This window comes from Talpa occidentalis, unplaced genomic scaffold (genome assembly GCF_014898055.3).
Source record: "Talpa occidentalis isolate TD23 unplaced genomic scaffold, MPIMG_talOcc4v2.1 talOcc4.9, whole genome shotgun sequence".
Taxonomy (NCBI): Eukaryota; Metazoa; Chordata; class Mammalia; order Eulipotyphla; family Talpidae; genus Talpa; species Talpa occidentalis.
This window is the reverse complement of record NW_023605305.1, coordinates 28020375-28037314: the sequence shown is the minus strand read 5'-3', so window position 1 is coordinate 28037314 and position 16940 is coordinate 28020375. Positions and strand designations below refer to the sequence as shown.

Below are 16940 nucleotides of genomic sequence, written 5' to 3'. Positions count from 1 at the left end.
TAATCCAAAAGTTATGTCATTAACTTGTTTTTTAGAATGGACAAACCTTTGTTAAGAATTTGATAAACTTCGAAACTTTTTTATTACAAAGATATATGTCACTTTTCAATGTATTTTAATATTTAACTGTTTATGTTCAGTACTCCCACATAGACCCGCTGGTTGATGAGCCTGTTATAAATAAATGAAAGCAAGTTTTTTTTTTTAAGATTTATCTATTTATACAAGAACTGGGGTACAGTCAGAGGTGTGGGAGAGTGAGAGAATTCACCAGAGACAGAGTGGGAGCAGAACAGGCAGGCGGACCGAAGACACTGCTGAGGGGATCAGCAGGTGCGACAGGAGCAGGAGAGGTCTGCTGTGCCATGTGGGTTTCTCCCTGGCCAGCTGGGAATTGAACCCGTGCTGCAGAGGCCGTGGACAGCTTCTGTAGTGAGGTGTTCAACCCGCTGTGCCACAGGGAGCCCCTGAAAGCAAGTTTTAACTCATGTAATACTGTTATATGTGTCCTTTCAGTCTTAAATCCTTGTTTAAGTAGGTTACCTTATGTATTTTGTGAGGAAGGTTTTATAGGATTAAGAGAAGGTTTTAAAAGATAATTAGTCTCGTATATAGATTTTACAGTCTTAATATCAATATCACATGTGTCAATATGTGAAATTACTTTCACTTATAAATCATAATTATCAATGATATGTTTTTGTATGGTTTATGTAAGCATATTCATTCTGAAAAGATTTATGCTGAATGTAATTTCGCTTGATGACCTTTATCATTAAGTGTGATAAAATAGTATTAATTTTCAGTTACTACTTACAGATTATTGTGTTTCTAACAATTACATATTTTAAAGAGTTATTTTCTTTTTGTCATTCCCCTTGGCAGCTTGTGGTTTTGTGGTATGTTGATGAAAACTGAAGGGAGGAAAAAAATTAGTATAAATATTATAGGATGGGTATTTAAATATTATAAGAAAAGGTGTCTATTTCGTGTATTATAAAAGAGTTCAGTGTCTACCTTTGAGAAACAAGGGGGCCACTGAACATTTGCTATCCAAGGGAGGCTATCACTGTGTATAGCTTTGTCTATTCCTTTTAGAGAAACTTCATGATGCTCTAGGATATGCAGTTAGCAGAGCTTTGGATCTCACAAAAGCCTGAATACATCTTTGATTGGTTATATATTAAAGGAAATAGCCACAGCATGGTGCCAGACAAGTGTAGAGCCCAACCAATTTGATCCTTAAGCAGGGAGAAGAAGTCTATTCATCATTAAGAGGTTAGATTGTAAAATGTTGTAATTATTTCAGCCTAAATTGGTTTAAAGCTATTTTTTTTTCAATAAAACTTCTCTTGAAATTGTGAGGCAAGAAGACAGTTTTCATTTTGACGACCTTTCCTGCATTGTGTTTTTCTTCAAGTCCTCCCACCCTACTCTGTGGCCTACTCTATTTGCTGTTCAAATCTGAATCATAATGTGCATCTGGAGGGATCCTGAATCATGTGACTGACTGAAGTGTCTCTTGTCATTTATTAACATTCTTTGAATAACTAATTTTGACATATTTGGTTATATCATGAAGAAACTTGCTCCTGCTCTTGACTGTTTCAGAGGTGGGTGCATATGTAAAATTTTTTCCCTTTTTCATCTATGCATAGTTTTTTAGTCTTTGTTTTTTAATTATAAAATGAAACAAAGAATTATGGTCACATTGGGCCTTCACAGGGATCCTTTTACTTGAAGGACCACTCCTATAATGAATGATTTTTATTCAAGTGAATATTCATATACTTCTCTGACTCTAATTTGTATGAAATGACAGCCTGCAGACCATTTTGTTTGATTACAGTCCCTTCACCTTCATTATCTTTTATGTCTATTTAAACTCTGGACTTGCCATATCCATCTTGACCCTCCCCCACATCACTCTGTTTGTATTTTCTTTCACTGCAATTTTCCTCTTTTCTGTTCTGTGGGCATTCACAGATTGTTTTTGGAGTTCATTAAAAAGGGAGTGTGTTGTCTGGGTGGAAAATTACATTTGCATGCTTGAGAGAGGCCTAAGGGTTTTTGTGGGATTTGGCAAGATTCCTGGCTTGGGTGTTGGAGAGGAGGGAATATTAAGAAAAGGGGGTAATAAGAAGGGACTTTTGGAAAGGAGAAAAGTAAGAGTTGCTGAGATGATTTCTTCTGTCCCATATTTTTTTTTCCATATTATATACATCTAGCTGATTTCCTTTTTCTTTTTTATGCATGTATAAACCACTTGACTAACAATGGAACAGATCAGAGGCCTTTCTTGGAAATGTTTTTGAATGCTTGATAGAATTCTGCAAAGCAGATACCTTTCCTGTGATGGTAATTGTACATTTACTAGTGAAGTTGACAAGTCAAAGTATATATATTTGTGTGTATGTGTGAATTTCCATTTCTTTGTAGCATTTTGAGGTGGTTTATATAGGAAAATTGTTTCTTAAATTAATAGTCATATTTTGTCTAAGCTGGTATCTATGTTGAAGTTTAGATATGTTTTGAATTAGGATTTCCCATTTTCAAAATTTAGGTTTTAGGTATAATATTTAACGCTTTTGAAGTTGATAATGTTCATCTTTATTATTAAAGTTGGTGTCATTTGTTATCCAGAACTTGTCATTGGTGCCCATTGGAACAAAGGAAAAATATAGAACATTTATAATAAAAGCACTATATTTTATAGCAGTGAGAACTCAGAATAATTTGTTTAGGTTTGTGGTAAATACCAGCAGTGTGTGTGTGGATGATGGAGGACCAAGGATGAACATTTGGTGGGTTAGGAGTAGGAAGGGAAGTCAGGGAGTTATTTTGTGCTGTGTTGGCTGTTTATAGGAAAGTATATTGACTTATCATAGAGCTGGCCAATAGAGTAAAATTCTTTTTTAAAAAGCTTGACTGACTTATTACACACTGTAACAAATATTTTTAATTGAATATTGACTGTGCTCCATATACTATCTTAGAACTACAAAGATGAATAAGTAATAGCTGTCCTCAAGGTGCTTATAGTTAGTATGAATATGTATATTTGCAATTGTGTATGTATGATATCCATAAAGTATAGGAAGACAGAAACATGTATATATTTAAGATTGCAGAAGTCCTTGAAGACAGGTATATTTGCCTTTATTTCCTGGTATTGCTAATATATGGTGTGTGTTTATGTGAAAAAAAAAGTTTTAAGTGCTGGAAAGAAGCAGTATGAAAAATTACTTCGACTAGATCATCAATTTTCATCTGTTATTGGATATTTCATTAGTATGTAAACATATTTTCACTTCTTGCCTCTTTAAAAAATATTCTCTTTACTAACTTCTATCAGCTCTTTCTTTATTGTCCTCTGTAGTAAAACTTCAAGAGCTTTCTCTATACATTAAAACCATGTTCTCTCTTCCCATTCTTCTAAACCTATTTCAGCCAGTGTTTACCATAATATTCCAAATCTTCTCAGTCACCAATGACTTCTGCATTGCTACTTCCCAGTCTTTGTCTAAGTTAACTATCACTGCTGTTTGATACAGTTGATCACTTTCTCATCCTTGATTCATTTTCTTCATAAGGCTCCTAGGATAGCACACTCTTAGTTTTTTCTCCTATCTCAAGGTGCCTCCTTCACAGTCTATTTTATTCATTCTTCCTCTTCTCTTTTTTTCTCTCAACATAAAAAGCACATTATAAAAAATCACATGGTAAAAATTTGTGTTTTCTTTTGATATACAATTCTATGAATTTTAACACATGTACAAATTTATGTAATTAAGATACAGAACAATTCTGTCAGCCCAAAACACTCCCTCATGTCATTACAAAGTCACACTTCTAACACTTGGAAACCACTCATCAGTTCTGCAGCACAATATTTTTGTCTTTTTGAAAAGGTGATGTAAATGCACTTATATAGTATAGAATCTTCTACGCTGGCTTTTGAAAAACTCAACATAATAATGTCTTTGATCTTCCTCTAAATCTTTGCATGTATCTATTGTTCCTTCTTATTGCTGATTATTCACCTGTTAAAGGACATTTGGATTGTTTCAATTTGGGTTGTTTTTGGCCATTATGAACAGAACTATAAACATTAGTAACGCGGTTTTTGTGTTAACATGAATTTTCATTTCTCTAGGGAGAAATCCCAGGAGTGGGATTGCTGGGTAATATGGTAAGTATATGTTTACCTTTATAAGAAACTGCCAAATGCTCTCCCAGAGTGTCTGACATTTTTGCATTTCCACTAGCAATGCATGAAAAGCTCAATTGTTGTGCATCCTCACCAGCACTTTGTATTGTCAATATTTTAAATTTTGTTCTCATAAGTATATGGTGGTTTCTCATTATGGTTTTATCTTACATTTCTTTAGGGGCTAGTGATGTTGAACATTTTTCCATGTGCTTACTTTCCATTTGTGTATTCTCTTTGGGAAGGCATCCAAATATTTTGCCTGTTTTATTTTTCAACAATAAACCATAACCATATTTATCATTCCACATAAAGCTAAATATCAGCAAAGTAAAAAGAAAGCAAGTGAATACTCATGTCAATCACAGTGACATCAAGTTATATATTTGAAGGGCAAAATAGACCCGACTGAAAATGAAACAGGACAGAGTTCCCATTTTGTACAAATTAAAATTTTGAGACCATGTACTAGAACAGATAGTGATATCACAAAGCACTCCTTGAATCAAAACAGAAATACCTGTCACAGGATATTAAAGCAAATAAATTTCTTTCAAAAAATAAGTTAACTATTACCATGTTTTAAATTGGGTTGTTTTCTTATTTTGAGTTTTGAGAGTTCATTATATATTCTGAATACAAATCCATTTTTGGATATGTGTTTTGTAAATATTTTCCCCTAGTTTATGGCTTGTTTTCCTGTACTCCTAAGAGTGTCTTTGATAAAGCAAGATTTTAATGAAATCTGACTTATTAGTTTCTTCTTTTGTGAATTGTGCCTTTGGAGACATAACTAAAAATTCTTTGCCTAATCCTAGTTTCAAGGATTTTCTGCTATTTTTTATTCTAAACATTCTATACCTTTGCATCTTAACATTTAATCTATAATCCATTCTGAGTTAATTTTTGTACAATTTGTGAGGTTTATGATGAAGCTCTACTCACTTTTTTCCCCTTGGCATATAGATGTTCAATGTCCAACACTATGTGTTGAAAAGACTATTCTCTATTGAGTTGCTTTTGCATCTTTGTCACATCAGCTGACTATACTTGTATGGTCTATTGTACTTGTATAGGTCTATTACTAGACACAGTTCTTTTTCATGGGATTATGTGTTTGTCCCTTTATCATTATCATCCCAATTTCATTACCATACTTTATCATTACCATTGATTACTATAGCTTTATATCAGTCTCAGAATGGATCCGTATACACTATAGCAAGAGTGGGAATGAGAAAATTAGGAAACTCTTACAGTAATGTAAGAAACGGATGATGGTGACCTGCCAGTGGCAGTGGAGAAAATGGAAAGAGGCAAATAATATTTGGAAGTAAATGACACATGGTAGGGTGTAATGTGAAAGTGAGAGAAGTAAAAGTCAAAGATGACTTGTAGATTTCTGAGTTGGGTACTTTGGTGAATGGTTCTGCCATGTCTTGAGATGGGGAAGACTGGGGAAGAATTTGGAGAGAAGCCGTGCCAGGAGTAGGGGAGGAGAGGGTGCAGGTTGAGATCAATAACACAAGTATATTAAGCAGGATGTGTCTGTGAGACATTAAGGAGTTCAAGATTAGAAAAATGTTGCTGCAATTGGCATGAGTTTATCATTTTTGATGCTGAGTAATATTCCATTTTGTATATGTACCACATCTTCTTCATCCAGTCATCTGTTTTTGGGCATTTGGGTTGTTTCCATAGCTTACCTATTGTAAATAGTACTGCAATAAACATAGGGGTGCAGGTACCCTTTTGAATTAATGTTTTTGTGTCCTTTGGGCAACATGGATCGAGCTGGAGGGGATCATGCTCAGTGAAATAAGCCAAAAGAAAAGAAAAAGACTGGATGGTCTCAATCATAGCAGGAATTTAGAAAACCTAAATAAGGGATCAGGAAAAAGACTAATTATATTAAAGTAAAAATCAAAATCAACAGGCAGCTATAAACTAGAGACACACGACAGAGTGGGAGCAGGGAATAGGCTCAAAACAAGGGTGGTGGGAATTTTACAGGGACTATAGCCAAGATGAAAATGCATACATTGTACAAAAATGAAAAATGATGTAAAAATATATAAAATAAAAAACAAAAAAAGATTAGAAAAATGTTCTGAACTATAAATACGAGTAAGTTTTTTGGAATAATCAGTATACAACCTGGGACTTAGATATAAAACAAGCAATTTAGAGCATAATTGAATAAAACAACTCAACACATTCATGGACTTTGTCATGAAGATGCTTCCACTGTTTAACCTAACCTTGGTCCTACTCTGATTTAGCAGGAATTCCAAGTTTTTTCTTGCTTGTCGGGATGAAAAACTCTTAGTAGTTCTACTACTGACTCCCACTAGAGGCTATTTCTATTCTGCTATCCTAGCTCAAGTTTCACTTGCATCCCAGCATCTTCAACATCCTTTTTTCTTTTCTCCAGTCTAAACCAAAAATAAAGAAAATGATTCTGCTTTACAAATACACTGGTTTCCTAGGATTACCCTCTGCTACTTTTTCCCAGTCTGTAGGAAAGTTCTCAAATTCTTCTCCTCTGCTGTTTCTTGTCCTTTGAAGTCTGGAATTGTTATAAAAGTTAATTGGCATCAGACACAAAAGATAATTCATTAACTTCTCTAAAACCCACAGCTCCTTCCAAGCCTGATTCTGATATTTTTAAAGTTCCCATTTCTTTTCTTAACAGCCATTTTAGAATACAGAGCATCTACAATTTTTAAACAATTGCTTTATGTGCTATATTTAGCTTTGAAAGTAATTTTTTCCATAGAAACAATATTATAAATGGTGATTTGGTTTTTCCACAGTGTCTTTTAAACTATATTAGCATGCAGTTTGAATTTGTCAAACCAATAAACCTGTGACAACTCAAAGAGTGAAACCTAATGTGAACTATGAATTTTAAAACAAATAATCAAACATGCAAATAATTATCAGTTGGGCATATTTGTGTGGGTTTATTTCTGGGTTCTGTTCTATGCTGTTCCATCGATCTTTGTGGCTGTTCCCCTAATACCTTACAGTCTTGATTAGTATAGTCTGCTGTCTAGCAAGCCTTAAAAATAGGGTGAACTTTTTCCTCCCATCTTATTCTTCTCTTAAAAATTTTGTTTTAGCTATCCCAGCTCCTTTGTCTTTATAGATAGGGTTAAGAATAATCTTGTCTATATACACAAAAAATCTTGCTGTGATTTTCATAGGAATTGCACTAACTGTATTTGGAGAGAATTGATATCTTTACTATGTCGAATCTTCCAAGTCATGAACATAGACTCTTCATTTATTTAGGTTTTCTGTACTTTCAGTCATTAATGTTTTGTAGTTTCCAGCATACAACTGTATGAAGTTTATTAAATTTACAAATATTTCATTTTTTTAGTGATTATAAATAGTATTTTATTTATTTTTCCATTTTATTTTTTTGTTATTTTTTTTGTTTTTCAAGAATAAGTATTTTATTTTATTTTATTTTTATAATAAATTTTATTTTTATATTCCCCATACAATTGTAACCCCCCCATTCTGACCCCAATCCCTCCCCTATTTTTCCATTTTAAAAGGACATGTTTATTAGGTAACAAAGAAAGAAAAAGAGAGGCACCCACATAGTCACAGGTGGGCAGGAGAGCTGTGTCAAAATAGCATTTTAAATTTTAGTTTCTAACTATTCGTTGCTAGTATATAGATATACAGTATATTTTTGTATGTTTTATCATATGTCATGTCATCTTGCTGAGCTCATTTATTTACTATTACTTAGTAGAATAAGAGTGGTGAAAACCAACATTGTAGGGGAAAGGGTCCATTTTGTCATCATTAAGTATAATAACTGTAGATTTTTTGTAGATGTTCTTTATTAGATTGAGGAATTTCTCTGCTTCTGTTTTTCGAAGAGTTTTAATCATGAATGTGTTTGAATTTTGTCAAATACTTTTTCTATATCACCTGATAAGATTATGCAACTTTTAAGCCCATTAATAGATTATAATGATCAATTTTCAAATATCCTATCATTTTCAAATATTGAATCAGCGTGGTTATGGTATATAATTCTTTTTCTATATTGCCAACTTCTGTGTGCTCATGTTTTGTTAAGGATTTTTGTGACATATTTATGAGGGATATTGGTTTATTTTCCCTTTTTGGCACTGTCTTTGGTTTTGTTATCAGGGTAATATTTTAATAAAATATAAAAATATTTAATAAAATATTTAATTTCAATAAAAATTCAGGAACTATTTCCTTCTCTTTAAAAAAAAAAGATTTATTTATGCATACAAGAGCCTGGGGTGTAGGCCAGTAGTGCAGGTGAGAGGATTCACCAGAGACAGAGTGGGGAACAGAACAGGCAGATTTACTGAAATACACTGCTGAGGGGAGCAGTGAGTGAGACAGGAGAGGTCTGCTGCGCCATGTGGGTTGCTCCCTGGCCAGCCAGGGGATGGAACTCGTGCTGCAGAGGCTGCAGACAGCTTCATAGGTTGCGTTTTAACTCCTTGTGCCACCAGTGAGGTCCTGTTTCCTTCTCTTGTACTTTCTGTAAGAAGATGTTTAGAGTTGATGTTAATTATTTTTTAACATTTTGTAGAATTCTCCAGTAAGACCATCTGAGCATAAAAATTACTCTTTGAATTTCCTCAGTGATGCAAGTGTTTTGATTAAATGCTACCTTTGATGTATTTAATTGTAAATAGTCAACCTATATTAAATATAACTCATCAAAATAAAGTTCTTTTGTATATTTTGTACATGCATGTTCTTTGCTGTCTTCTATCCAAGAGGGATGTGAACCAGAGGAGGAGCAAGTAAATATAATGTATTCTAAATTTCTAACCTATCCCTTGGAATGCTTTATGTTGCCAAACATGGTGCTGACCACACTGATGAGTGTCATCCTTTTAAAAGAAATTTAGTCATAGACAGTCAAAGCTAGAAGATAACCAAATATGTGTGTGTGTATATATATATATATATATATATATTTGTTTAAATTGTTCATGGATGCTGCTTATAGTTTTCAGAGGTTAGACTACTTGTTCTTTTTTTTTTTTTTTCTAAAATTCTTCAGCACCTTAATTTATACTTCAACTTATAGGAGATACTCCTTCTGCAGTTTAACATTTCTGAATGGAGAGTTTGTCAATAGAGTTGGAAGTGGTTTGGTTTTGTTTACATGCCTGTTTATATTTTACAGTCTGCTAGCTATACTTCCAGCTTCAGACTTTCTGTGTTTCTAATGAAACATTTACTAGTAAGGAGGAGAAAGGAGTTAGCTCTTAAGGTGTTTCTCTGAGTTGGAAAAAAAAAAAACAGATTATCATACTGATCACTCAAGTGCCAGGAGCTATTAAAATTTCCTATGTTCTCTTGAGAAAAATCTGAGTAATTGAAGCTAGTTCCTTATTTCCATTATTTCCAATTTTAAAAGTCAAGGAAGCGGCCACTGCTGCAGTATACAGTGCTTCATTGAACAGAGGTACAGGATTAATCTCTTTGGCTACAAAAAGAGAAGACACAGAGTACAAACATGCTGTGTATAAGACTTGAGTAGCTGTCACTTGAAAAGATGGCAGAACTTTGCATTCTTGTTCTATCAGTTATTGAAAAAAGATTTTGAAACTTCAGACTAAAATTTTTAATTTGTTTATATCTTATTTCAATTCTAGCTTTATTATTAGGCGTATATACATTTATGATTTTTATATCTTCCTGTTGTAGTGACCCTTTTTATCATCATAAAATGTCCCTCTTTATATCTAGTAATATTCCTTGCCTTATAGTCTATGTTGTTTTATATTAATATAACCATTCTCTTATCCTTATAATTATACTGGAATAGTTGGTATAGACCCAACTAATACCAAGAAAACTGGTCTCTCTCTTTATAGTGCTTCTGGTACATAATTCTTCTGGTCTTTGAAAGATCTTCTTCTCAACCTTCCATGCAGGATAATTATTTAAGTTGATTTCTTCAGTGACGCAGGCATCGTATGATCATTTGAACTTTCATGGTTCTGGACTCTCCATCACAACCAAGATAACCTAGAGAAACAGGTGTTTGATTGTTTGAGTACAGATGATGCCAATCAAGGGAGGTCCCTGTTCTGTAGTGTAACAATTAACCTGTATCTTTACTTTCAAGAATGTGTATTAGCTTTTGAGCATTTCTCGCAATTTATATGAAAACTTCTCCAAAATTGACTGACTTCCTGAAAACAGATATGAGTTCTCTTGGATCCTGTCAGTAACTTCTACACTCAAGATACATGGTCCTTGTCACTTTTCTCCCTCCTAAACCTGCGCTGTCCCAGAATATCTGCAGATATTTTGTAGATGAATATTTTTAGAAATCTGGGAGAGCACTTCTTCCAAAGGACTTTCAGAGCAATGACCTACTGCCCCTTACCTACTTCTTTCACTAATTAATGTGACTGATGAGTTATTCCCAACCTATCAGATCCAACATATACCCCTTTGTGACAGAAATTTTATAAGGTTCACTTTACTCTTCTGAAATAAAATTCATATACAATATAACCTACTTAACACATAATTTCTAAAAAGTATACTAATAATATATAAATTAAAAGTATCATTTATAATGAGAGGATACATTTCAATATATAAATGCTGATCATTTTAAAGACTTTAGAAAACATGATTAAAATAAGATATTCTTAATTGTACCTATCTATATTGAATTCATCAGTATCTTGAGCACTTAATGCATGCCATGCACTAAGTGCTAAGAAGATAGCAGGGAACAAAACAGCTAAAAAAAAAAATCCTGTACTTGTGGAGCACATGTTCTGCTAGAAGGGTATATGTAATAAACAAGAATATAGAAGGTGATAAGTGATAAAGAAAAGAAATAGAAGGTTGGTACTTCTAATAAATCAAATTTTACAGGTCCAAATGGCTTCACTCATGCATTTTAGAAAACACTTGAAAAATAAATAATACCAACTCTTTCAAAAACATGAAAAGGAAGAAATACTTCCCAACTCATTTTTTAAAGATTTATTTATTTATGCATACAGGAACTGGGGTGCAGGCCAGAGATGCGGGGGAGGGGGTGGTGAGAGGAATCACCAGAGACAGAGTGGGGAACAGAACAGGCAGATTGACTGAAATACACTGCTAAGGGGAGCAGTGGGTGAGACAGGAGAGGTCAGCTGCGCCATGTGGGTAGCTCCCTGGCCGGGGATCAAACTCGTGCTGCAGTGGCTGCTGATAGCTTCATAGGTTGCGTCTTAACCCTTTGTGCCACCAGGAGGCCTCCCCAACTCATTTTTGAGGCCAGTATTACCCTGCTATCAAAACCAGAGACATTATAAGAAAATTAATCTACAATCTATATTATAAACACAAAATTAACAGTATTTTAGCAAAGCAATTCAAAAATATATCACAACAAGTGGGATTTTTTTCAGGAATACATGTTTGACATTCAAAAGTTAATAAATGTGATTCACCATGTTAACAAAATTCAAAGATGCAGGTGAAACATATGACAAAATCCAACATGTTTTCCTTGATAAAGAGACTGTTGCCCAGCTCATTCCGTGAGGGCAGCATTATCCTGATACCAAAATTAGACAAAGACATTATAGGAAAACTATAAACCATTATCTATCATGAACATAAATGCAAATATTCTAAACAATTTTGGCTAATTAAATTCAACAATCTATTAAAAAAGGTAGCATATCATGACTATGTGAGGTTTCTTCCAGGGATGCAGGGTTGTCTTGGTGATGGCAATTTTATTGGGATTACACCTGAGAGGAGAAATCAAACATTGCACAAAAAATGAACAATGATGTAAAAAATATGTAAATAAAATTTTTTTAAAACTCAAAACAGGAACTCAGATGTGTACATCAGTGTTCTTGGCACCAGAATTCATAGCAAACAAAAGTTGGAAACAACCCAAATGTCCATCATCTATTGAATGGGTAAACAAAATGCAGTATATCCATGTAATTAAATATTATTCAGACGTAAAGAATGAAGTGTCCATACATGCAGCATTATGGATGATCACTGAAAGCACTATGCTAAGTGAAATAAACCAGACACAAAAGGACAGATTTTGTATAATTTTATATATTTGAGGGATCTAGAATAGGCAATTTCATAGATATAGAATAGAATTGAGATTACCAAGGATTGGAGAGAGTGAGAAATGGTATTGTTTAATGGGTACAGAGTTCCCTTTGGGTTGATGAAAAGTAGATGAAATGCACAGTGGGGCTGGTTACACAACATTGTTAACATACTTAATTTTTTAATTTAAAATGGTTTTTGTTATGTGAATTTTACCTTAGTTTAACAATTATTTTAGAAGTATTATTACTTGCTATAACAGGAATGAACCTTGAAAACATTATACTAAGTGAAAGACACAAAAAGTCACATATTGTATGATTTCTTTTATGTAAAATGTCAAGAGTAGATAAGTCCAAAGAGACAAAAAAAAAAAAAATAGATTAGTAGTTGCCAGAAGATAGGAACAGGAAGGAATTGGGACTGTTTGCTATCAGATACAGGTTTTCTTTTGGAGGATGTTAGGAATATTCTGAAATACATTAATGGTGATAATTATATAACGTACTGAAAATATTAAATACCACCAACTTGTACACTTTAAAATGGTGAATTTCAAAATCCAAGGCATGAAATCAACCAAGATACCCTTTGGTGGGTAACTATCATTAGATAAAGAAGTTGTGGTGTGTATATATATATATATATATATATATATATATATATATATATTCAATGGAATACTATTCAATATATTCAATGGAATATATTGAATATATATATATATTCAATGGAATATATATATATTCAATGGAATACTATTCAGCTATTTAGAAAGATGAAATGTGCCTTTGTGTCAATATGAATGGAAATTGAAGTGATTATGCTAAGTGATTATGCTGAAATATATCAGGGGAATAAAATGGGTTGTTTAAAGTATTATTAAAATATGAGTCAAATAAATGTATATAGGCTGAAAGACTAATCTACAAATTAGACTCTGTCTTTCTATAAAAACTAAGCCTGTTTGTAAAATGAGTTTGAAAAAAAAAAAGGAGATAAGATGAGATAACTTATCCAGCATTATATTGCTATATTGTGGAAGCAGAACTAAAACTCAGACACGTGTCCCATCTCCCAATACAAGACTTTCCATATCATTTCAGACTGATCTATAATGGGGGTTTATTTGAGGGCAATCAACCTTTTGATTGCTAGATCACTTGAGAGTATAACCCCTATGAAAGTTTCTTCCTCTGAAGCAAATCAGCATACAGACTGCTGACTCCTGGCATTATCAGGTCTCTCAGGTTGCATCAACAGAGAATCAGAAGTAAACCAACTAACCTCACTTTTATTTTTAATATCTTTATTCTCCTGACTATAAATCCTCTGCTTTTCCATCCCAGAATCAGATTATTCCCAAGTATAATAACTCCTAATGAGTGAGGACTGTTTATTCTTCTAGGACTTATTACAAGGTTCAGAAAGATAAACATCCTGCTACTTCCTCCTTTTCCCTTCTAGACAGTTTCTCGTACCTTCAGTAAAACCATTTTTTTGAGGGCCTCCCTGGTGGCACAGCGGTCGAGCACTGGGTTGCGAAGCTACCTGCAGCCTCTGCGGCACCAGTTTGATCCCCGGCTGCTCCCCAGCCACTAGAGGAGGGTCCCACATGGTGCGCACCCGCTGCCACCCGCTGCTCCCCTCAGCAGTGTACTTGGGTCCTTCTGCCTCCTCTGCTCTCCGCTTTGGCTCTGGTGAATTCTCTCACCCTCCCGTGCTTCTGACTGTACCCAGTGCTTGTATAAATAAATAAACAAATCTTTTAAAAAAATTAAAAAAACAAAAACAAAAACAAACAAAACAAACCATTTTTTGAGACTTATAACTTGCATATCTTTCCCTTGTACCACTTGCTCATTAACATTTTAATATTTGTGTTAGTTTTCTATTGCTGCTGTAACAAAATACCACAAACTTTGTGACTTAATGACTGTAACAAATTACACAAACTTAAACCAACACAAATGTATTATCTTAAAATTTTGTCTATCAGAAGTGTGACCCAATCTCACTGACTAAAATCAATGTCAGCCTTTTCCACCCACTCAAAGCACCAGGCTCCTGCTAAGCTAGTGCTGTTGTCTCCCTCTAGCTACCATCATGTTTATCTACCGGGACTTCCTCAGCCATGATGAGATGTTCTCCAATGTCTACAACATTAAGGGGATCCTGGGCCTCCCCTGGTGGTGCAGCGGTTGAGCGCTTGGCTGTGATGCTGCCCGCAGCCTCTGCAGCTCCCTGGCAACAGGCGAGGGTCCCACAAAAAAAAAAAAGATTACGGGGATCCTGGATGGGCTGTACCTGGAAGGGGAGGGGAAGATTGTCAGTGGAAGGGAGGGTAGCACTGATGGCTCACTCACTGGTGATAATGCCTCTGGTGAAGCACGGTTATCACTGGTGTTGTTTTTGTCATGAACCATCACTGTAGGAAACCAAGTTCACCACGAAGTCTAAAAGTACATCAAAGATTACATGAAGTCAATTAAAGGCAAACTTGGAAAGCAGAGACCAGAAAGAGTAAAACCTTCTATGTCAGGAGCTACAGAACAAATGAAACATATCCTAAATGAAACATATCCTAGCTAATTTAAAAAACGACCAGTTGTGTTTTGGTGAAAACATGAACCCAGATGGTATGGTTGCTCTCCTGGACTACCATGTGGATGGTGTAACACCATATATGATTTTCTTTAGGGATGGTTTAGAAATGAAAAAATGTTAACAAATTTGGTATTTACTTTGGATCTCTCTTCAGCAAAGAGGGAGCCTTATCATTTGATTCAAAATACTCCTTTCTAGGTTCTTTAGGAGTTTTAAAATTATCTTAATTTAAGCTTACTAGATCAATGCAAGGGCTTATATGTATTCATCACTATTTTTAAAATCAAATTTTATTGAATTTCCATTGGTTTTCAGTGGTATATAATTTCAGTATAGCGTCACACCTTTATCTGTGTATATACTTTACCCATCACTGAAGTTCTGGTACCATCATACTATCAAGTTGGACCCTGCTACCCTAGTTCAACACTCTCCCCTCTGGTAAACACCAAATTTTTCAGTCTGAATTGTTTTTGTTGCTCATCACTGTACTTGTTAACACTTAGAATAAGATCATACACACAAGTGAATGATTAAAATAGGTGATAACATTGTCTTCAGTAGCTCCAGTGACCGGGAACTTTTGCTCTTTCACAGTAATCAAATAAAAAACAACCATTTTATTCATTCAGTCAGACATTTCAAATGGTGTTAATAAAAATCCATGAATGTCCAAGTGTCATGTATTATGAGCTTTATCCACAGTCTTCTTACAACTTCAAAACTTTCGATCATCTCCTTATGCCCCCAGAATTGACTATGGAAAAGCCCACAGATTATGTAGAAGACAGCTTGGAGTAAGTAAAATTAGTCTGTGTAGCAATTGATCATAAGCAGAAAACTGAGTAGGTGAGCTAGTTATCTGTTGCCACAAAAACTGGAGATACCACATTATACCGTGGCAGTGGGCTCAAGGTCAAGAGATACCACTAGGTCTGGAATTTAGATGATTATTTAAAATTTAGAAAATGCTTAGTAAAAAGGCAGACGACATTTCTGACTTCTTAAGCGTTCTTAGAATAGAAAGATAAGAGATCATAGAAAGAATGGAACCAAAATAGCACCTATAAAACTTGATTACTTTTATTTGCTAAATGTCTACCCACAGTAAATTGCGCCCTCCTTAAAGGCTGGCACTGGCCAAGTGCCAGGCACAGAGTATGCATTTAGTGAATGTGTGGATGATTAAGCAAGCTCCCCTGATAAGATGATTAATTAAGCAAGCCACCCTGCAGTTCTTGTTCTTTGTTGCTGTTTCTCACTAAACCTCAGATACAGTGATATAATTGCTGTGATGAGGACTACTTTGCCCTAATTAATAAGAGTACTAACAATAGCAGTAATAATCACAATGGCTAACATTTCCATAATGTTTACTATATGCCAGACCCTCTTTTAAGTGTTTTTATATGCATGCAGTATACTTGAATACTCATAACAACTCTACAAAGTAGCTGTTTTCTCCCCATTTTATAGATGAAGAAACTGAGGCACATGAACAAAAATTTGTCCTGGGCCCCACAGTTGGCAAGTAGTAAGACTGGACTACAATTTTGGCCTACTGATTCCAGAGTCTGTCCCTTAACTACCCTTAACCACGAATGCTGTACTTGACCCCAGTTGTACTTCTTTGCCTGTTCAGTATGCTTTCTTTTAGTAATGTCACCCTTCTTCTTGTGGGGAAATGATTCCATGCAATTTGAATATAATTGGCCACTTTTCTTAGTTCACATGAAGGTATATGTAAAGTCTGGCTGATTGAATACGTTACTTTCTGGCCAGGATGATTGATTTTTGACTGGTGATGTTAGTCATCAGGGTTCTGAGAGCCTAAAATAGCCAATGGCTATTCATCCCATGTTTAACAAATATTACCTGAATGCCAAGCATTCTAGTACAGGAGATACATTAATGAATAAAACAAAGATCCCTGTCCTTGTAGTGGCATTGTAGCAGGGGGAAACAATGGTAAACATAATAAGCAAGTTAATTAAATAGTGTGTCT

The 16940-nt window shown here is 34.5% G+C and overlaps 1 protein-coding gene and 1 pseudogene across 1 annotated transcript in view; both read left to right on the top strand.

Annotated features, from left to right (window-relative positions):
• The window catches only part of ZSWIM5 (zinc finger SWIM-type containing 5), a 130719-nt gene that overhangs the window by 48847 nt on the left and 64932 nt on the right, over window positions 1-16940 (top strand). The gene's annotated exons all lie outside the window — the stretch shown is intronic.
• On the top strand, window positions 14435-15056 carry LOC119235298 (translationally-controlled tumor protein-like; annotated as a pseudogene).